General features: G+C 55.2%; 1 protein-coding gene and 1 long non-coding RNA gene across 4 annotated transcripts in view; one reads left to right on the forward strand and one right to left on the reverse strand.

The window, feature by feature from the left end:
• The window catches only part of ASIC2 (acid sensing ion channel subunit 2), a 404,465-nt gene that overhangs the window by 250,866 nt on the left and 131,334 nt on the right, over positions 1–22,265 (forward strand). The gene's annotated exons all lie outside the window — the stretch shown is intronic.
• Positions 8,840–20,951, reverse strand: LOC135286782 (uncharacterized). The gene is made up of 3 exons (XR_010350832.1): positions 20,776–20,951; positions 11,220–11,461; positions 8,840–10,906 (listed from the first exon to the last, which is right to left on the reverse strand). It is a non-coding gene; the product is annotated as an uncharacterized LOC135286782 (long non-coding RNA).

Genomic DNA, 22,265 nt, shown 5'->3' on the forward strand with positions numbered 1-22,265 from the left:
CTCTAAGAGTCCCTGGATACCAGAGATGATCAATTCCTATTGAGCTAATGAGTGCTGTTTGTTGGTCGCTGAATCCATTCTTTTTCTAAGGCACATGAAGTGGATAAGGAATGCAATGTAGCCTTGGAATGCTGTCATTGCCCCTCTCTGGATGTGAGGAATGTGTGATAAATCCATGTCCTGGGATGCTCCTGTGACCCCTGAAGTGATAATAGGATGGGAGGTCTGGCCTGAGCCACATCCTGTGGCTCTGGAGCTCCCCAGGGTTTTCTGGTTTGGAAAATCCTCCCTCTCCAAGGCTGGAACTGGACCTTGTCTGTGTTCTCTGGCTCCCGTTGCTGAGCTGAGCCCCTGAGGAGGAGGCAGAGCAGGGAGAAGGGCAGCCCAGGCTGCCAGCCCTGCCCTGCTCGTGGCCTGGCGTGGCCTCTGCAGCTCCTGGCTGGCCCCGTGCCACCCCTGCCATGCCTGCTCCCCTGGCACACAGTGCAGCTGGGGCTCCTGAGGCTCCCAGCTCCTCAGGAACTCAAAAGGAGGGCACAGAAACACCAGGAAAAGCAGGAGGAGAGAAGATGAAAGCTGGCATTTCTCTCTCGAGGCAAGGCAAGAAATAAACCTGAGTCCTCCTCCTTCCCTACTGCCTTTTTGTATGAGTTACCACATTTGTTTTCTTTCTTGGCCTAGGAGATGGGTTTGTGCCCAAAATGGATCATGTGCTCCCTCCTTGCTGGCTGACAGCTCCTGGGGGGAGCAGAGAGCTTTTCCTTTCTGCTCCACCATTGAGGCCTGGCTGGAGCTGAGGCCCAGCTCGGGCAGGATCCGGCACCGAGCCCCAGGAATTCCATGGAGCTGCTCCAGGCACTTCAGAAAAGGCTGGGGAAAGGCAGTGGTGACTTACTGGAGGCATTTAGGAGAGCTGGGTTTATCCAGTCCCAAACCACCAGACTGGGGGCTCTTTCTGGAAGGGAGATGGTGCTGCCTGCTTCTCTCAGTTCTCTGATGAAGAATTGTGACAAAAAGGACCTGGAGCTGCTGGGATGAGTCCAAAGGAGACAGAGCTGCTCCAGGGCTGGAGCCCCCCTGAGCCAGGCTGGGAGAGCTGGGGGGGCTCACCTGGAGAGGAGAAGCTCCAGGGAGAGCTCAGAGCCCCTGGCAGGGCCTGAAGGGGCTCCAGGAGAGCTGGAGAGGGACTGGGGACAGGGATGGAGGGACAGGGCACAGGGAATGGCTCCCAGTGCCAGAGGGCAGGCATGGATGGGAGATTGGGAATGAGGAATTGTTCCCTGTGAGGGTGGGCAGGCCCTGGCACAGGGTGCCCAGAGCAGCTGGGGCTGCCCCTGGATCCCTGGCAGTGCCCAAGGCCAGGCTGGACACTGGGGCTGGAGCAGCCTGGGATAGTGGAAGGGGTGCCTGCCATGGCAGGGGTGGCACTGGGTGAGTTTCAGGTCCCTTCCCACCCAAACCATTCCAGGATTCTGTGGAAGTGTCTGTCTGATCCATCTGGGGAAGTTTGGGGCTCTGCCTGTGACCGAGTGTCCCAGGCCAGCCCTGAGGGTGAGACTTTGTTCCTTGTGTGTAAATTCTCTGCCCAGCCTCACCTACAGCCGTGGCTCTTCAGGTCTGATGCTGGAGGACAAGGAGAGCTTCAGGAAACCAGGATGGAATGAGGGAAAAGCAATGGGGTCTTGGAGAGAAACTGTTCTGAAGGGAGGAGCTGCTGGAGCTCGAGCTGCTGTCCAGTGTCCTGATCACAAATCCAGCCAGTTACATTTGAGAGCCTCCATTTCCTTTGCAGATTGCAGAGAAATGTGAGCTCCTGCTTTGGGGTGCTGGGGCCAAGGTTCCCAGAGCCAGGAGTCAGGATAACCCAGCCCTGTGGGTTGGGAGCTTATGTTGGCTGTGGCTCTGCCTGGGTGGCTCCAAGATGGAAGCAAAAGAGGGCTTGGTCACAAGATCTCAATTTTTATAGGTTTTGGCTCATTTGCATATTGGAGTTAATTGTCCAGTTACAGCCCCAGCCCATGAAGTCCTTTCCTTCTTGTTTTTCTCTCCTCAGTCCATGTTGTTTATACTCTTGGGCCAGCAGATGGGACCCAAACCCACAATCCCCATCTTAGGAAAGTGAAAGTGTCCTGGCCTCTCCCAAATCCCCCTGAACTGCCTCTGCCAGGGCTGCTCCTGCTGCCTCTGTCCCAGCTCCTGTCAGCAAACTCACAGCTCTGGGACTGAACCTTGGAGCCTTGGAGCCTCTTCAGAGAAGGCAGAGAACAAAAGAAACCCGGGGATGGATGGAATGAATGAATGAATGAATGAATGAATGAATGAATGAATGAATGAATGCAGGGCTGAGCATTCCCAAAATCTCTGTGTCCCATGTTATGAAACAGAGACGACATTTCTGAGCCTGATCCCACTATTGATGTGTGCAGAGACATTTGTTCAGTGCTCACAGTAAACACCTTCCAATCGATGCAAGGAAATGCAGCTGGGGTTTTATTGTCCTCAGGCTTTGTATTTGGAGAAGAATTGGAATTTTCTCTTTTATTCCTCGCCTCAGAAAGTTTAAGAGAGTGACTCTTGAATGAAGCACAGCGGGGGCAGGTGAAGGATGGGACAAAGGCAGGAACCATGACTGGCAAAGGTTTTATTGCACATCTTGGGATTTATTAGTTTCCTGCTCCCCCCACCCCCCCAGACTGTTTCCACAGACCAAGAAAGGTAAACCCATAACAGGGAAAATACAGGTTGGGAATTGAGAATTAGTGAGAGAAAGAAAAATGGGGAAATCCCTGAGCTTGGCTGAAGATCTGCAGGAGGTGATCCCAGTCCTCCAAGTTCTGATTCTGTGGGTAGTCCCTGACTCAGCTCAGGGAATGGGCAGGAAACCAACCCAGAAATAAAATAAAATGCAACAATGGGAATATAAAAATAAACCCACAGAATCCCAGCCTGGTTTGGGTCAGTAGGGAACTTAAAGGGACCTGGTGCCAGGGGGTAGGAACAGTCCTGGCTTACCTGGATGCTCTGCCTTAGCCTTGGAGTGGATCTTGGTTTAACAGTGGCAGCAGTGCTGCCAATTCCTGCTGCAAATCCCTCCAAAGGAGCCTCTGGCATTTCTCATTGGGGCTCAGGGTGCTTGCCTGAAAAATTCAACACCTTTCTATGAATTCCCTGTATTCCCAGCAGCTCAGCCATGAGCTCCTGCCCCTGGAGTTCTCCCAAGAGAAGCTGAGTTCTCCCGGCTGCTGAACCTGAGCTGCAGCTGCCCTGGGCTGGAATTCCTGGGAATGGTGCTGGAGGGAGCCCAAGTGGGAGCCTGAGCAGAGCAGGGGGTATAAAACTCTGCTTCTCTCATCAAGTGACAGCAGAGCCTCCCCAGGGCTCTGTCGAGGGCCTCATTTTTCAAACTCTCCCTGAAAAGCCCTGGAATTTAAAATAGAATAAAATAAAACTGGACTTTTTTGCTAACTCGGCAAAAAGCTGAGCCTCGTTCTGCTGACTTTGGGATCAGCTCTCCGAGAGCTGGGGTTCACGTTCAGACTGCTAAAATCAGTTCTTCAGCTCAAGTTTAAGCTGGAATTTAAGTTGTGCTGAGAGGAGGGGACTGGCTGAGCCCAGCCTGAGCTCAGCCTCACCCCAGTCCATTCATCATCTGGGCAGGGAGACTTCAGTGCCAGGCAGTCCTGGAATGGCATCCAGCGTGTTTCATGTGCGGTTCTTTGCCAAAAACTGCTTTTCCATGCTCAGAATATTTGTAGAAAAGACAAGGAAAGGACATCACAGCCCCAGAGTCCCTTCCTTGGCCTGAGCCTGGCTCCCACTAGGGGCAGACAGTGCTGGGAACGGCCCAGCCAGGATCAGGGGGTTTGGGATCCATCCCTGGGGACTGAGAGCACAGAAAAGCAGTAGTGTTTGCACAGCCCATTGTACTTATTAATGGAAATGTAACAAGTGGGGGAAGATCCATAGATTTCGGAGCCAGGGCTTTCCAGGCAGGGAGAAGCAGCAATTCCAACCTTTGGGTTTATAATGTCAGGTGAATCAGATGCCTGAGCCTGGCTGCTCTGGCAGACTCAGTGTCTGCACCGTGTCAGCCGTGGGCAGGGCCTGACTTGGGGAAGGCAGAGGAAGGGGCTGGGAGGGGCCCTTTGGTCCCTTTGATCCCCAAAGTCTGGCAGCAGTGGGGGCTGCTCGGCTTTTTCTACAGGGAATCCCAGCTTTGGTTTCTACTTCCCTTTCTCTGGGTAAAGAGAAGCCTTTTCCACGTCCCCTGTGCTAGGCTGGTGCTCAGGGCCAGCTTGTCCCCAGAGCAGCCCCGAGTCCTTCCCTGCAGCCCAGCCCCAGCTCCTGCATTGCCACTCCCGTGTCCCCCTGCAGGGCTCCTGTCCTGGCCTGGCCGAGCGAGGAGCCCTGAGCTGCCAGGGCCAGAGCTCCTGCTGCAGCTCATCCCTTGGAGAGCACAGCCAGCACATCCCCTGGAGAGCACATCCAGCACTCCCAGCACATCCCTTGGGAGAGCACACCCAGCACTCCTAGCACATCCCCTGGGAGGGCACACCCAGCTCATCCATCACACCCAGCTCATCCCTTGGAGAGCACTCCCAGCACACCCAGCACACCCAGCACTTCCAGCACACCCAGCACTCCCAGCACTCCCAGCACACCCAGCACTCCCAGCACACCCAACACTCCCACCCAGCACACCCAGCACTCCCAGCACTCCCACCCAGCACTCCCAGCACTCCCAGCACTCCCAGCACACCCAGCACACCCAGCACACCCAGCAGTCCCAGCACACCCAGCACACCCAGCACACCCAGCACTCCCAGCACACCCAGCACACCCAGCACTCCCACCCAGCACTCCCAGCACACCCAGCACTCCCAGCACACCCACCCAGCACACCCAGCACTCCCAGCACTCCCAGCACACCCAGCACACCCAGCACTCCCAGCACACCCACCCAGCACACCCACCCAGCACACCCAGCACTCCCAGCACACCCAGCACTCCCAGCACACCCACCCAGCACACCCACCCAGCACACCCAGCACACCCAGCACACCCAGCACTCCCAGCACTCCCAGCACACCCACCCAGCACACCCACCCAGCACACCCACCCAGCACACCCAGCACACCCAGCACTCCCAGCACTCCCAGCACACCCAGCACACCCAGCACTCCCAGCACACCCACCCAGCACACCCACCCAGCACACCCAGCACTCCCAGCACACCCAGCACTCCCAGCACACCCACCCAGCACACCCAGCACACCCAGCACACCCAGCACTCCCAGCACTCCCAGCACACCCACCCAGCACACCCACCCAGCACACCCAGCACTCCCAGCACTCCCAGCACTCCCAGCACACCCACCCAGCACACCCACCCAGCACACCCAGCACACCCAGCACTCCCAGCACACCCAGCACTCCCAGCACTCCCAGCACTCCCACCCAGCACACCCAGCACACCCAGCACTCCCAGCACTCCCAGCACACCCAGCACTCCCAGCACATCCCCCAGAAGGGATGCCAGGGGCTGTCCCGGAGCTCTCGGCGGGGCAGTCCGAGCTCTCCCTCTCTGCTGCTGCAGCCTCGTAGCCATAGAAACGCCGGGAATTTATAGGCACCACCCGGTGCCTTGGCTGGGTCTGCAGTGCCAGTGGCAGCAGTGCCAGGGCCCCAGACGTGCCCAGGGTGGCACAGACCTGTCCCCAGGGCTCTGGTGGGTGCCATGGGAGTCAGGTTTGGGGACAGCACCAGCTCCTGTGGGAATTCAGCAGCCTGGATTTGGAGCTCTCTGGAGGGGAGGATGGGGTCTGCTCCCAGCTGGAGCTGAGGGGGCACCATGGTGACATCCAGAAATTGTCACAACACGGCGATCTCTGATGGATTGGCACCAGCACTGCTGGGCCAGGAACATCTGCTCCTCACCAGATGGCCCTGGGAGGGACAGGAGGATGTTTGGAGCATTCTGCTCCAGTGGAAAATGTCCCTTCCCATGCCAGGGGTGGCACTGGCTGGGCTTTGGGTCCCTTCCCACCCAGACCATCCTGGGACTCTGATTTCATGGAGATCTGCTCCCTTTGGGGCCCTCCATCCATTCATGCAGCACCCCAACCCAAAGGTCTGGTTCCAAATATCTCCACATGCAAATGGGCTCTCGAGGATCCTGTTGGAATCTTCCTTCTGGAGCAGGAGCAGGGATTTGGAACCAATGTGTAGCATAAGAGTCTAAAATTAAACTTGTCTGTGAAGGGAGTGGAGTTCAAAGCCAGGACAGACCAAAGAACCTCAAGTGAACCTGAAACTTTGGAAATAGAAAATAAGCTTTGGATTTTCCCATGTTTTTCCAGGAAGGCACCAGCTCCTCCTGTGCTCTTCAGTCTCCATAAAAAAAAAAAAAACCTGAAGTCAAAACCCAAATAACTCTGAACAAAAAGACAAAACTGCACAGTGAGAGAAGGGTGGGAGGGAACATTTCACCAGCAGCTCTGCTCAAAACAAAGCGGATTTTCAGCTCCCTGATCACGAGGAGGATGTGAATAAAGGAATTAAAGCTGGGGATATTTTCTGTGATCACACAACTCCAGGAGAGCTGATGAAGTTCTTGGGAGATGCAGAAAGCAGCTGAGAAATGTCAAAGCAATGAAGGCATTTCAGGAGTGGCTGTTCCAAGGAAGTGACAGCAAAGGCTCGGTCCAGAAACACGGACTCCGCGCTGAGCTGGAGCAGGGCTGACAAGGAAAGGGGAAATTAAAAGATAATAACGAGCCAGCTGCTTTTTCCACTGGCTGGGAATCCTTTGGACATGTTGGTGTCACAGTGCAGGAGCCAAACCTGAGCCTGTGCTCACTGCCAGCCAGGAATCCCTCAAAGGCACCCAGTGCCATGGCAGGGACACCTCCCACTGTGCCAGGGAGCTCCAAACCCCATCCAGGCTGGCCTGGGGCACTGCCAGGGATGGGGCACCAGCATCCCAGGAAAAGCAGAGTCTGAGTGCATGCTTTGGGCAGTTCCTGAGCCGTTCCTCACTAAGCTGGGGAGAAGGAGATGATCCCTTTTAATTTATCATTGGTTTATTCCTTTAATTAAAAACTAAAACAATCATAAAAAGTGTGGTCACGTCCCATCTACAGCTGATTTCCCTGGGACTTTCTGTCCCTGAGCTACTGCTGTCCCTCAGCCCCCCCACACCATTTCCACCCCTCCTGCACAAATCCCCTCACCCTAAACAGACCTTGGATAAGGTGACCTTGAAAGGGACTTTTCTTCTGATTAAGGAGCTTCTCCCCATCCTCCAGTCCCAACCCAGTCCTGGCACAGAGCTGGGATGGAGAGGGGTCCGTACATCCATTTATCCAAGATGTTGGGATCAGTGCAAAGCTGGGTTAGGTCTTTCCCGAGGGAATTGCTGTTCCCTTTCAGACACAGCTCTGTCCCACTGCACCCTCTGGGTGTTGGGATCAGCTCTCAGTGCTCAGTGCTTTGCTTCCTGCACAGGGAGAGGAGGTGGGGATTAAACTTTGTGTGGGGACAACAAATCAGAGAGCAGGACTGGGTTGGGAGAGCAGGGCTGGGGTTGGAGGGCAGGGCTGGGGTTGGAGAGCAGGGCTGGGATTTGGGGTTTGGAGAGCAGGGCTGGGGTTGGAGAGCGGGGCTGGGATTTGGGGTTTGGAGAGCAGGGCTGGGGTTGGAGAGCGGGGCTGGGGTTGGAGGGCAGGGCTGGGATTTGGGGTTTGGAGAGCAGGGCTGGGGTTGGAGGGCAGGGCTGGGGTTGGAGGGCAGGGCTGGGGTTGGAGAGCAGGGCTGAGATTTGGGGTTTGGAGAGCAGGGCTGGGGTTGGAGGGCAGGGCTGGGGTTGGAGGGCAGGGCTGGGGTTGGGGAGCTTGGCCACTAGAGGCCAATTCACTTCTCCACATTTTGCATCTCAAGACTGAAATATAAATTTTGACTCCTGAATTTCACTCTGGGCTCAGGGAGGGCAGCAGCTTAGGTAAGGATGTGTTTTCCAGTGGCTCCGTGCTTCCAGGAGAGGCTGGAAAGAGCCAGGGCTGTGCAGCACCCACAGCTCACCTCAGTGAAAGGCTGGGAGAGCTGGGGGGCTCACCTGGAGAGGAGAAGCTCCAGGGAGAGCTCAGAGCCCCTTGGAGGCACTAAAGGGGCTCCAGGAGAGCTGGAGAGGGACTGGGGACAAGGCATGGAGGGACAGGACACAGGGAATGGCTCCCACTGCCAGAGGGCAGGCATGGATGGGAGATTGGGAATTAGGAATTGTTCCCTGTGAGGGTGGGCAGACCCTGGCACAGGGTGCCCAGAGCAGCTGGGGCTGCCCCTGGATCCCTGGCAGTGCCCAAGGCCAGGCTGGACACTGGGGCTGGAGCAGCCTGGGACAGTGGAAGGTGTCCCTGCCATGGCAGGGGTGGCACTGGGTGGGTTTCAGGTCCCTTCCCACCCAGACCATCCCAGGATTCCATGACAGGATCTCTGCTGTTCTTTCCACGCTCCCCTGCTCAGACTCTGCCACAGAAGCTTTCCCAAGCTATTAAAAAGTCAAGGTCAGTCCCTTCCAGGCTGTGCTGACGTCGGGCTCTGCAGGTTCCCACTCCCTGGGGATCCCTTTTCCTCACTCACCATCGGGCCGTGGCTGAATCCAGATGTTCAGCAATCTCCAAATTCCTCAGCTCATTAACTGGCATCCAATCTGACCTGGGAATTTCTGCTGCAATCTCATTTCTCTGCCCCAAGCTCAGGGACAGGCATTTGAAAACCAACAAGGTTCTTCTTGCAGTGCTTGAGTGTGAAGAATTTTTAAAAAATTATTATTATTATTATTATTATTATTATTGTAATCATCACTAGTGCAGTGCTGGGGGATGAGTCCCCTCCCAGGCTGTGGAGCATCCCCATATCCCCATGCAGGAACACAAAGGAGAGGGGGCAGGAGGGATTATTTTAGCAGATCTGTTGGGATGGGAATTGTGCTGCTTGGTGGGTTTGCCTTTGCCCATGAACATCCAGGGATTGGGACTGAGATTTTACTCTGGAGACTGAATTTAGGATGCAGGACATGGAAACAGACAAGGATCTGCTGAGTAAATTGTAAGCACAGAGCAAAAAGTGAAATTTGTGGTGTTCTGCTGCATGGGGAAAGGCTGGACGTGGCTCTGGTAAACCTGGCTCAGCCAGGCCTGGCCTGTTGCTGGGAAGTCAGGGGCGGGGTCAAGGACAAAGGACATCCCTGGGTGTCCCATCCCCATAAAGGACATCCCCAGGGGTGTATCACAGCAGGCATTAACACAACACAAAATCCTGGCTCTCAGGGTCTTGGCTTTGCCAGGGAAAGACCCATCCAGGCTGCTCCTTCCCGAGGGATGCTCACCCCAGTCCATCCTGCACAAGTCCAGGGATGCTGTTTTCCCCCATTCCCAGGCACTTCATTCCAGCATTTCACAGCCCCATGACAGAAGAGTTTCCCAATGTCCAACCAAAGCCTCCCTTGTTAGGAACAAATCCTGGTTAACCCGAAAGCTCATTTGTCAGGATGGCCACAGGGGCTGGGAAGGGCAGTTCCCAGGAGCAGGAGCTGTGTGCTGCAGCTTTTCCTGCAGCTCTGAGCACAGCAGGGATTGAATCCCGAGGCACTTCTGGAGGAGCTGTGATGAGGAACAGGGTAACTCCTTCCTTTTGCTGCACTCACTGGGGGATAACTCAGAGTGGGGCAAGGAAAGGGTTTGGCAGCTCCAGGAGGATCCAGTCATGGAGGTGACTTGGAGACAGCCACAAGAAGCAGCAGATTTTTGGGCTCAGAAATGGGGAAATGTCCTTTTTTCTATCAAGGAAAACCACAGAAATTGCCCTTGAGCAGCTCCTGCCTTCAGGCATGAAAAGAGACGGATTGTTTTCCCCTCCTGCACCTTTCCTGGGACTCTGAACAGCTGAAATCCCAAATCTGTGACCGAGTTATTCTCTCTTCATGTTTCTAATTTGCTTGCCAAGCTTTGGGATACAAAGGGAAATCCAGGAATACAAAACGCTCTAAAATCCCACAAAACACCCAGCAAATGGATAAACACAAATGATCTCTCCCTTGCAGCAGGACTGGAGTCTCCTTTAGCTCCTCAATGCCAGGGCCAATCCCATTATTCCCATTGCCAGCAAACAGCACAGCCGTTCCCTGCTCCATTGTATTGTCTGTGTTTTCTCCCAGCTCCACTAATTCAGTTTGGTGCTTGTGAAAAGATGGGAATCAAAGATTTTCTTGGGGTAAATCAGGATAAAGGAGTGATTTACAAAAAGTAAATCCGGAGCTGGGTTTTGTGGGACCCAGAGAGCAATTCCTGCAAACAGATGTGACATTCCAGCCATGTGAATGACCTGGAATTCAGACATCCCATCAATTCCAGAGGAACTGTAAAGCATCTCAGAGCAGCCTGAGTTACAGCCCAGCCACCTCCACCAGTGCATCCCACATCCAGCTCATTGCTGTTATTTTTCCACATAAATAGATACAGAAGAGGAATTAATGTGTCCTGGGGACTGCAGACAGCTCTGGCTCAGGAGAAGGAGAGTAGGGGAAGGAATGGGGGGGGCTCTTTGGAACACGCAGCAAAGCAAAGGAATCCTGAAGGAGCTGAGATCCTTTGGGATGGGGCTCAGGCATGGGATGAGCTCTGTGGGAACCCAACTCCGACCCCTGGTCACTCAAAGGATGAGGCGGCAGCTCCTGTAACCACCCAGCCCTAAAGCCGTGGCACTCTTGCTGGTTTTGGGGTGCAGGATTTCCCTTCTTCAGTGCTCCAAACCCCAAACTCCCCCAGGCTGCCAGGCGGGTCCAGCCTGGCAGTGGCTGAGCAGGAGGTGACACCTGGGCAGGTGCAGCCCAGCCCAGCTCCCCTGGCTCCTGCAGAGGGTTTGGGAGTAGGGGATGGGATGGGATGCCCATCCCATCCCACCCCACCCATCCCATCCCATCCCATAGATCCCATCCCATCCCATGGATCCCATCCCATCCCATCCCATCCCATCCCATCCCATCCCATCCCATCCCATCCCATCCCATCCCATCCCATCCCATCCCATCCCATGGATCCCATCCCATGGATCCCACCCCATCCCATCCCATCCCATGGATCCCATCCCATCCCGTGGATCCCATCCCGGCCCTGCCCAGACCTGGCAGAGCTCCGTGGCAGCAGTCAGAGCTCCGGTCCCACCCCAGTCCAGCAGCAGGGTCGGTGCTGTCCCCATTGTCCCCTGCACGCCCGGCCCCGAGTGTCGCTGGACTTGGGGAGCTGGGGTGGGCCCCTGAGCCTCTCTGCAGGGTGGGAATGGGCACCCCCAGGTGCCCAGGTTGCCCTTTCCCACAGAAATCTGTGAAATTCCATGCAAACATCTCCCACGGCTCCAGGTGTCCCCCAAAGTTCTGCTCCAAGCCTTGGCCACACTCCCCCAGGGCCTATGGGAAAGGGCAGAGGCACAAAAGGAAAGCAAAACACAATTCCTGTCCTTCGGGAGCCTCAGCCTTTTGGAATTCATTTTCCTTTCACATCAGAATGAACAGAGAAATTCAGAAATCCTTCCCCAAGCGGAAATTTCATTTTGGAAATGTCAGAACCCTCGCCTGGAAATGCTTCATTCTCCAACACTGAAGCAGGAGGATTTGAAAAAGCAAATGTAATCTATAAATATGAAAATACTCCTAAAACATGGATCCCATTCCATATTATTGAAATTCCTATTACACCTCACTGTGTTCCATTAAAACAACGACAAAACCCCTGAGTTAAATCTGACAAAAGCTGGAATTTAAGTGTCCCATTTTGAGCACAGATTATTTCCACTTCCAAGGGCGACTCTTCCCTCATTAGAGCTTCCCATTTCGGAAAAGAAGGGTTTTTTTCCAAAATCCAGTTCCAGTACAGGTTGTAGCAATAGCTCCCATTCCTCTCAGTGCTCCCAACCTCAGGAATGTTCACCCAGGGTGGGAGGGTTGGTGATGTGGGTGGGGGGTGAAGGAAAGGAGGAAAGGAACAGAGAGGTTTCAGCTTCTCCTAAATTCAGTAATTCCCTTTCAGACTCCCTACTGGGAGAGCCTCCATGGACCCCACACCCTTCTGGATGGGACCTTCCCCAAACGCAGGAGCCCAAGGGCTGTTGTTCAAAGGGGACACTTTTAAATTAACCACAACAAAGGGACACATTAAAGGAACTGGAAAGGGCCCAGGCTGGGGGTTCTGAGCTGCTGAGGGAGGAATTTGCTCCCTTTGGACAGGCCAGGCTGGACAATGGGGCTGGGAGCACTCTGGGACTGGGGGAGGTGCCCCTGCCATGGCCCTGGCTCAGCTTTAGGGTCCTTCCAACCCAAACCAGACCGTGATTCCATGAAATCATGGGACTGAGAAATGTTGCAGCTGGGTGGGATAATCCAGCAGGAGCTCAGCTGAGCCCAGGCCTGGGAAAGATCAGCAGGGCTCAAACACCCACTGCCAGGCCATGCAGGGACTCTGTCAGGGACACTGAGCCTGACAGCCCCAGTTCAGCTGCCACATCCCTCAGGATCCCAGTTCCCTGCTCCTCCCACAGGATCCCAGTTCCCTGCTCCTCCCTCAGGATCCCAGTTCCCTTCTCCTTCCCACAGCATCCCAAATCCCCTGCTTCTTCCCTCAGGATCCCAGTTCCCTGCTCCTTCCACAGGATCCCAGTTCCCTGCTCCTCCCTCAGGATCCCAGTTCCCTGCTCCTCCCACAGGATCCCAGTTCCCTGCTCTTCCCTCAGGATCCCAGTTCCCTGCTCCTTCCCAGGCTTTGGGGGGTCTGGCTGAGGGAAGGGAAATCCCAAAATGGTGTTTCAGAGCCTCGCTCAGCCTCGCTGCTCCTCCAGCCCAGAGAGGCATTTACATCTTTTCTAAAGCAGTGTTTGGGCTGTGTTTGTCTGGAGAACACAGAAACAATTGGAATGTAACAGCCTGAGTGTTCCTGAGCTCATTCCTGCTCACTGGGGCCAGTGTCTTTGTGTGTTCAGGCCACTAAATCACCCCTGGGCTCCCTCCCTCCTCAGCACCGTTCCTTTATGGCAGCCCGAGGCTCTGGATGGGAGATTAACTTTTACAGGGATGCTTCAACCCAATTCCGTGTTACTGCTGTGTGTGCTGCAGAATTCCAGCTCCACATGGAAAAAAACTGCATCCCAGAGAAAGCTGACAGTGCTGGGGACTGTTCCAGAGCAGCCCCAGCTCCAGGGAATGTCCTAGAGCAGCCCCAGGGAATGTCCCAAATCAATTCCAGCTCCAGGGAATGTCACACACCAGCCTCAACCCCAGGGAATGTCCCAGAGCAGCCCCAGCTCCCTGAGGACCAAAGGTGTCCAGCAGCACTTCGGCTTGGAGCAGGAATTTGGGAAAGGGAGAAACAGGGAAGTGCTCAGAACTCCTTTAATCCATGTTGAATAATTTCAGTGCCAGGGATTCCCCCTTGGCACCTCCTGGCTGGGATGTGTGGTATAATCAATCAGGCCCGGGCTGGAAATGAAGGCTGTGGCCACCAGGAATTTTTCAGGGAATTTTCCTTCTGTTATTTTTGTCAGCACCAAACAATTTCAGCCTGTGACCCCAATAAGAGGCAGAGCTGAAGCCCCGCTTGGCTCAAAATTTCTTTCAATAAAAATGTTGCCACTGTCCAGGTATTTAAGATTTTAAAATAAGATGCTCTGGGCACTGAATCAAGGTCTCACTGGTCAAAAAATTGAGTTTATTAGATTAAGAAATATAAATGTGTGGTATTTACATGCCTTCTGAACAGAGAGAAGCAGAGAAAAGAATGATCAAAACAATTCTTATCTCATTTGCTGCTCCTGGTGTTTGCACATGTGGAGTGTGTTGGGAAGGTTGTTTACCTGAAGGAATCTGGTAATTAGATTCTGGTAGAGATTGTTTGTGTTAATTAACCTATCAGATCCAAACTGAGTACACTGTCAGTCTAGAGACAGTCACGAGTTAGTAGATAGTTAGTGATAGTTCTTGTTAGTGTAATATTCTGTAAAATAGGTATAGTAAAATATAGTATAATAAAGTAATTAATTAACCTTCTGATATCATGGAGTTCTGCACATCATTCTTCCCAGATGTTAGGCATCTTAGCAGTGATAGAGATGAAGAGGCTGAAACCAAAGGTGAGTGCAGCCTTTGGATGGAACCTGCCCGGGTCCTCCCGGCCCCCAGGAGCAGGAGTTGTGCTGGCTTTGCTGAATTCCAGCAGTGTGCCCAGGTCCCTGTGCAGAGCTGTCCCTGGGGCAGAGCTGGGCTCCTCCCTGAGCTCAGTCCCAGCCCTGCCCTTCCCAGGCCCTGCAGGGAGGACAGGAGAGGCTCAGGAACCTGAGGAATGGGGCCAGATCCTTGTGGCACCCTGTGACCTGGAGAGGTTTTGGGGCCATGCCACCCTCCTCACAGCCAGGGATCACTCCCTGATCCCTTCTCCCTGTCCCCCCCTCATTCCTGCTGCTCACCCCCCCTGCCCAGGAGCTCTTCCAGCAGCCCAGGGAGCACAGGAGCACTGGGGGAATTCCATTTATCCCCAGTGACACACTGTGGGGCTGCATCCACAGGAGTCCAGCAGCTCAGGGTTTTTGGGAGGAGGAGGAGCCCTCCCTTCCTGCAGAGGGGCTGATTCTGGCTCTGGTGACTCCACAAGGTACAGGTGACCTGAGGGAAATGTCCTGCCAAGTTCAACTTGGGAATGACCAGAGGCTATCAGGGAATTATTCAGGACTGGTGGGAGGGGAGAGCCTGAGGGAGAGCTGGAGAAGGCAGAGGGGGCCCAGCTTTCCTTCCAGGTGCTGCAAAATCCCTGCAGGTGCAGGTGCAGCTCAAACCAGGCCAGTTAATGAATGTCTCCCGAGATCTTTCATTGGGAAGGCATCAGGAGGAGCTGCTGGAGCAGCAATCCCTTCTCTGCCCCCAGCCTGGCACAGGAGGATGGCACTGCCATTCCCAGGGTGCTCCAAGAGCAGGAGGAGCTGCCTGGGGATTGTCCATCCCTCCCAGAGCTGATCATTAATGACCCCCTGCCCCCATCCCTTTTCTTCCCCTGGCTGCCCTCAGGATCTGCAGCATCCAGAGCCAAGCAGGACCTGGAGCAGACATGGAATCCACCTCCTTTCCTGTGTCCCAGAGCCCTTGGGCACTGATCTCTGCTCTGGTGACCAGGACAGCACCCGAGGGAATCCTTTTCCATCCCCAAAACTGTGTCAGGGAGCTTCTCTCTGCCTGATTCCAGTGTCACTTTTCTCCTGAGTTTTTCCTCCAGCTCTCACAGGGGTTGTGTCCCACATTTCACAACCACAAGGAGATTCCCTGTAATGAGGTGACATCCTTGTCCTTGTGAGCAGAGAGGGGACAAGGGAACTGCTGGAGCTGGGACAGGGTAATTGGGATGGATCTCAGGGAAAGGTTCTTCCCCAGAGGTGCTGGCACTGCCCAGGCTCCCCAGGGAATGGTCCCAGCCCCGAGGCTGCCAGAGCTCCAGGAGGGTTTGGACAGCACTGCCAGGGATGCCCAGGGTGGGATTGTTGGGGTGTCTGGGCAGGTCAGGGGTGGGGCTGGATGATCCTGGGGGTCCCTCCCAGCTCAGGATGCTCCCTGATTCCCCAGCAGCCTTTCAGTGCCTTTCCCACCCCCATCCCCAGGGAAGCTGAAGTGCTTTCTCGGGAGCAGCTGCAAAGCTGGGGGAGTTTCTACTCAGGGATAAATTTAAAACATGCTGCTGGTTTCAGTCCAATTTGGGCTAAAATCAACAAGCAAAAGGGAAAAAAAGAGGAATTTCTTACAAATTTGCTTTTTGCCCACCTCCAGCTCCTCAGGGATGGGATGAGTTTGGGGATGTTGCTTTTCAATTTCTGCTGGAGGACAGTTCTTGAAGGCAAGAGAAGTGTGCATGGAGAGGACCTGAAACCTTTGCTCTTCTGTGTGTGGTTTGTCCCCTCAGGACCTGCCTGGTGGGTGTTCAGTAACCCCTGAGGCTGCTGGGTTTTCCTGGGCACAGCCAAGATCTGTCCCTTCCCTGTCCCTGTCCTCATACCCGGTCCTCTGTCCCTGTCCCTCTGTCCCTGTCCCTCTGTCCCTGTCTCTTCCCCGTCCCTCCATTCCCATCCCTGTCCCATCCCTTTCCCTGTCTCTGTCCTGTCCCTGTCCCTGTCCCTCTCCCCATCCCTGTCCCTGTCCCCATCCCTCTGTCCCTGTTCCTGTCCTGTCCCTATCCCAGTCCCTGTCCTGTCCCTGTCCCTCTGTCCCTGTCCCCATCCCCATCCCCATCCCCATCCCCATCCCCATCCCCATCCCCGTCCCCATCCCTTTCCCTGTCCCTGTCCCTGTCCCATCCCTGTCCCTGTCCCATTCCTGTCCCTGTCCTGTCCCTGTCCCTCTGTCCCTCTCCCCATCCCTGTCCCAGTCCCTGTCCCTGTCCCTGTCCCTGTCCCTGTCCCCATCCCTCTGTCCCTGTCCCTGTCCCTGTCCCTTCCCTGTCCCTCTGTCCCTGTCCCATTCCTGTCCCTGTCCTGTCCCTGTCCCATTCCTGTCCCTGTCCTGTCCCTGTCCCTGTCCCTGTCCCAGTCCCTGTCCCCGTCCCTGTCCCTGTCCCTGTCCCTGTCCCTGTCCCTGTCCCCGTCCCTGTCCCTGTCCCCATCCCTGTCCCTGTCCCTTCCCTGGGGCCCAAGGACCAAGGTGGGAGCTCTGGGGGACTCTGGCAGCGTGCAGAGCCTGGATGGTCAGAGCCCTGAGGCCATGGAGAGGCTGTTTGTCCCCAGGGAAGGACTTGGCTGTCCCCAAGGGCTCGGAGGGAAGGGAAGTCACCCCCAGGACACGGCTGGGCTGGGCTGGAGCTCCAGGCACAGGACGAGCTGCTTCCCAGGAACTGGGAGGGGCAGGAGCACAGGGGAGGGGGCTGATCCCCCTGTGCTCATCAGGACACGCAGAGGGAATCTGATGGATGACAGAGCACTGAATTCATTTCATGCTCTGCTGAGAACAGGGAGGGAAAGGAAAGAAGGGATCGATTCCTGCCAAAGGAATCAAATCCACAGCAGGAACATCTCATTTCCTGGGTGCTCAGGGGGCTCAGGAGGCACCCGAGGTTGATGCAGAGGCTCCCTGTGTGAGCTGAATGGCCGGGGGCAGCTGGGAACAGTGGGAGTTCCTAGAGGAAAACAAGGATGTAGAGTAGGGGTGAGCTGAGAGTGGGATCAGGCCGTGGTCTGGGAGGGATTCAGGGGAGCCAGGGGAGTCAGACCCAGGGATATGGAGAGCCTGGGGCTGTGGGAGGCTTTCCTGGGAGATGGGAAGGTTCAGGGAGCAGGTTCTGCATTGGGAGCTGCCTATGGCCCAGGTTTCCATCTTGAAAAGAAGTTTTTTCCCTCAGTATTCAAATGAAAATGAACACCAGAAAGGAAAATTAATATTTGGTTTAGGGAGTCTTAAACTCCCCAAGAAATTCATCAACATCAATAAAGGCTTTGTGGAGCAGGTGTAAATTGTATTTACACTCCATTTTCCAGCAGAAGGAAAGGATTCTGAACATTCCCCAGGAGCTTTGGTCCTTGGGGAGGGGGGGATGCTGCAAACAAGGATTCCCCTCTTGCACAGAGCCTGGGAAGGTGACAGCCACCAAGGTCACTGCCCAAATGCCCAGTGTCTGACTGCCTGCCCAGGCACAGGAGTGACAAATGGAGAGGACCCAGGGCCTGAGGGAGGTCATTCCTGGGCCACACTCTGCAAATCTGCTTGGCCACAGCTTTTGATCCCGACTCTGCAATCTCTCTTTATCTCTTTAGGTTAAAAATTCATTCCTTTCTCCCCATCTCTGAAAACAAAACCGACCAGACAAAAATGAACCACTCAGGCCATTATTTCCCCATGCACTCAGCACAGAAAGGACATTTATAATGTAGGAAGCAGGGGAGAATTGTCTGCCACGGCTCAAAAATATCTCTTCCATTTCAAACATGACTTTATTGTTTCTTTTCTTGTTGTTTCTGTCTTTTTTCCCCCCTAATGCCAGCGAATCCTGCAGGCAGCAGCCTGGTCCTGCCCAGGGCAGCTCCATCCTGAGCTGTGAGTCAGAGAGCATGGGGCAAAAATAGCCTTGATGATGTAATTAATGAGTATTTTCAGAGCAGGGACAAAGGGCTGCAGATGAAGTCACCGGGCCTGATGGCACTTCCTGGCTGCTGCTTTGCCTAATGCAGCCTTTGGGTTTAATTCAGTGTTTTGTGCTGGTGGAGGCTCAGAATCTCTGCTGTTCCTCCCTTCCCAAAGTGGGGCTGCTCAGCTGCAGGGAAGAACTCTGAGCAGGGACTTGTGAACAGGCCTGAAACGCTGGGGAGGCTTTGCAGGAGCAAAGGAATCCTCCTGGAAGGGAAAGAAAGGATTGGAGCAGAGCTGAGGGAGCTGGGGAGGGGCTCAGCCTGGAGAAAAGGAGGCTCAGGGGGCCCTTGTGGCTCTGCACAGCTCCTGACAGGAGGGGACAGCCGGGGGGTCGGGCTGTGCTCCAGGGAACAGGGACAGGAGCAGAGGGAACAGCTCAGGCTGGGCCAGGGCAGGTTGGATTGGATATTAGGGAAAATCCCTGCATGGAAAGGGCTGTCCAGCCCTGGCACAGCTGCCCAGGGAAGTTTGGAGTGCCCATCCCTGCAGGGATTTAAAGCCCTGTGGATGTGGCACCTGGGGACACGGTCAGGGGTGGCCCTGGCAGTGCTGGGGGTGTTGGCTCCATGATCCTGAAGGTCTGTTCCCACTTGAATGATTCCATGACTCCATGGCTCTGTCAATGTCATTTCTGGGGCTCAGGTGGCTCAGACAGAGTTCAGGTCCCAGAAGCCACCCTCCCTGTTACCAAAGAGCTCCCAGTTGAGAGCACTGACCTGAAAACACCCCAAAAGAGCCCCTTTTTCTTGATGATCTGCACATAGAAAAGCTCTTCCCTCTTTCCTGAGCCAGGCTCAGCCAGGCAGAGGATTCCCAGCCAGCCCCAGGCAGCTGTGGGAAGTTTCTCTGGGAGCAAATGTCCAGACTGCTCTGAGGGACCCTGGGAAGCTGCTCTGGGGGACTTTGCTGAGGGAGGCAAAAAAACCCATTTAGGGCTGACAGTGGAGCTTTTTCATCTGTTGCAAAGCCTCCTGCAGGGGGAAATTTTCTGGTGCCAATCCCTACAAAGAGTTCTGCAATTGTTCCAGGTGGGGCAGAGCACTTTTCATGTCTAAAAGGAGCCAGTTTGATCCTCTCACTGCCTCACTCAGCATTTTGGGGGATTCTCTGGAAGACTTTGCAGCACTGGCTGTAAAACCCCCCTGGGCTGGAGAGGCTCCTGCTCCTCAAACCTGCCACCAGCAGCCAAATCAGCAGCAGAACTTTGATGGGCACAGGAGAAACTTGCACTGCACAGTTCTGGTATTTGGAGTGGATTTTAGGGAATCTCTTGAGGTCCGGGTGGTTCTTTCCCTCAGGACATCCCAAGGCAGCCCCTGCCCTGGCCCCTGGATTGTACGTCTGTCCTTCCTGCAGGTGATGCCTTTCTTTTCCAAGTTAACTTCTTGAGTTTCCATAATGTCTTGGATTTTTTCCCAATTAAAATGATCCCACAAGATGGTTCACCTGAAAGGCCCAGATGTGAAATCTCAGGTCAGCTCCCAGTGTAAGAGAGCTTTTTGTGGGAGCAGAGAGCTCCAGAGCAGCTGAGCAGTGCCCAGGAAGGGGAGCAGAGCCTCCCTCAGCTGCACCCGGGCCCAAAGGCACCCAGAGGGGGAAAGCTGCACTGATTTCACAGAACCATGGAATGGGTTGGGTTGGAAGGGACCTCAAAGCCCACCCAGTGCCACCCCTGCCATGGCAGGGACACCTCCCACTGTCCCAGGCTGCTCCAGCCCCAGTGTCCAGCCTGGCCTTGGGCACTGCCAGGGATCCAGGGGCAGCCCCAGCTGCTCTGGGCACCCTGTGCCAGGGCCTGCCCACCCTCACAGGGAACAATTCCTCATTCTCAATCTCCCATCCAGCCCTGCCCTCTGGCAGTGGGAGCCATTCCCTGTGCCTGTCCCTCCATCCCCTGGAAATCCTCTCTCTCCATGTTTCCTGTGGCTCCCTCAGGCCCTGCAAGGCCACAATGGGGTCACTTCTGGTCTCCTGTCCAGGTGAGCACCCCCAGCTCTCCCAGCAGAGCTGCTCCATCCCTGGCATCATCCTGGAGCCTCCTCTGGGCTCTCTGCAGCAGCTCCAGGTCCCTCCTGTGCTGGGCTCTGCAGGTGGCTGAGGCTCAGGGCTGTGGCTGAGGCAGCCCAGGGTGAGGCAGAGGTCTCTGAGGCAGAGACCATGAGCAAACTCTCCAGGTTTCCCCTTGCTCCACCATCCCCCATGGAAAGGCCAGGACAGGGTTTGGACATGCTCTGGGTTTGTCCCCCAGCTGCTCCTCTGCCCCAAGGCCACAGCCAGGGCCAGCAGCTCCAGGCAGCAGCACATCCATCCCTGGTGGGGAACCTGCCTGCCCCAGCTCCTGCTGCCCTTCCCCAGCTCCTGCTGCCCTTCCCCAGCTCCTGCTGCCTTTTCCCAGCTCCTGCTGCCTTTCCCCAGCTCCTGCTGCCCTTCCCCAGCTCCTGCTGCCTTTCCCCAGCTCCTGCTGCCCTTCCTCAGCTCCTGCTGCCCTTCCCCAGCTCCTGCTGCCCCTCCCCAGCTCCTGCTGCCCTTCCCCAGCTCCTGCTGCCCCTCAGCCAGCTGGGAGTGAAGGGTGAACTCACCCCACCATGCTCCAGGAGAGGTTCCCACACAAACAGGGAGCTCCTCAGCCCAGCTCAGGCAGATCCTCTGCTTTTGTTTTATATCAAAAGAGGATTTCAATGAATTCCCTCAGCTCCTTTCCAGAGATCTGTAATTGCTGCTGTGGCAACAGCGCAGGAGAAGCTGCTTTCCACCCCATGCTTCATTAACTTGCCCTTAACTGGCCAAGTAAACAAACCCAAATGAGTCCTGGCTTGGGCTGAATTCCTTCAAGGAATCTGGAGAGGACATGGAAAGGACTCAGTGCTTGAGACAGAGGCTGCACAATGAGCAGGAAATCCTTCAGGTCGAAAATACTCCTGCACTTACTGAGAATAATCAACAGCTGCTGTCCTGGCGTGCCCAGAAAGATTAACAAACAGTGCCTTCATTTCTATGAGGGCATTTTGCTCTCCTTCCCTCTATTAATGATGATTGGGAGTGAATTAAGTGCTGTGGCTGCTCATTTTTCATCCTTTGTGCTCTCAGCTGCCTCTGAGAATAGAACAGCACAGGGGGAAGATTCCAAATGTGCACACACAGGAGCTGCTGAGGGCTGGAAAGCCTCAAAATCCTGGGAAAGGGGGAAGCAACAGCAGCAGCCTCTGTCCAGGGGTCAGTTCCATGTGCTGGCTTCTGGCCAAGCCCCAGAGCTGCTTTTCCCTGTAGTTGGTGGGACGATCACTGCCACAGCCCCTTTAGCCACAGGTGGCTCCAGAGGAAAGGGAGTGACAAATTCAAGTGGCCACGAGAGCTCTCTGCTGAGCCTCAGGTTTGTTTCTGTCCCCTCCAAGAGTCAGAGCCACCCCAGAGTCCCCCACTGCAGCAGTCAGGGCATCTCAGCAGCTATGGGGCCTTGGGAGGTGGTGGAGCTGGGGTGGAACCAGCTGAGGCTGGTCCTGGGCTGAGCTGAATGCCCACCTACACACCCAGCAGCCCTGCTCAGGTAGGACTGGCCCCTCCAGACCCTTCCCAGCCCCATCAGAGCCTCCTGCTCCTGTCCTTGCCCACTTTTGGAGGACAGAATGCCTGAGAAATGAATTCTCCCAGCTGGACAGGGTGTAGGGGCAGGGTGAGTGTCTGGGGCTGACAGCAGGCTCTCTAGCTGATAACCATTATCTCTCTGGCCTTGCTGCCTCCCTCAGCCCTTATCCCCAGATGCCCTGGCATGACAAATTCCCACTGACTGCAGCAGGGCTGGGATCCTGCCCCTGCACTCCATAAAAGCTTCCCTGACAGCTGCTGAGGTTTGCTGGGCAAGGGTTAAAGCTGGGCTCGGCTCCGGAGCCACGGAATAAAATGTTTACATCTTGGATCAGCAGCTCTTCCCTGGCTGAGTGCATGGCAGGGAACTCAAGGGCAATATTTAGCAGAGGACAAAAAGGATTGGAGGGGCTGGATTTGTCTCCTTGTTCACTGGAACTCCCCCAGATCCCAGCTCCTGAGCCCCCAGAGCCCCTCCCTGCTCAGG

Source organism: Passer domesticus, chromosome 27, assembly GCF_036417665.1.
Source record: "Passer domesticus isolate bPasDom1 chromosome 27, bPasDom1.hap1, whole genome shotgun sequence".
Classification (NCBI taxonomy): Eukaryota; Metazoa; Chordata; class Aves; order Passeriformes; family Passeridae; genus Passer; species Passer domesticus.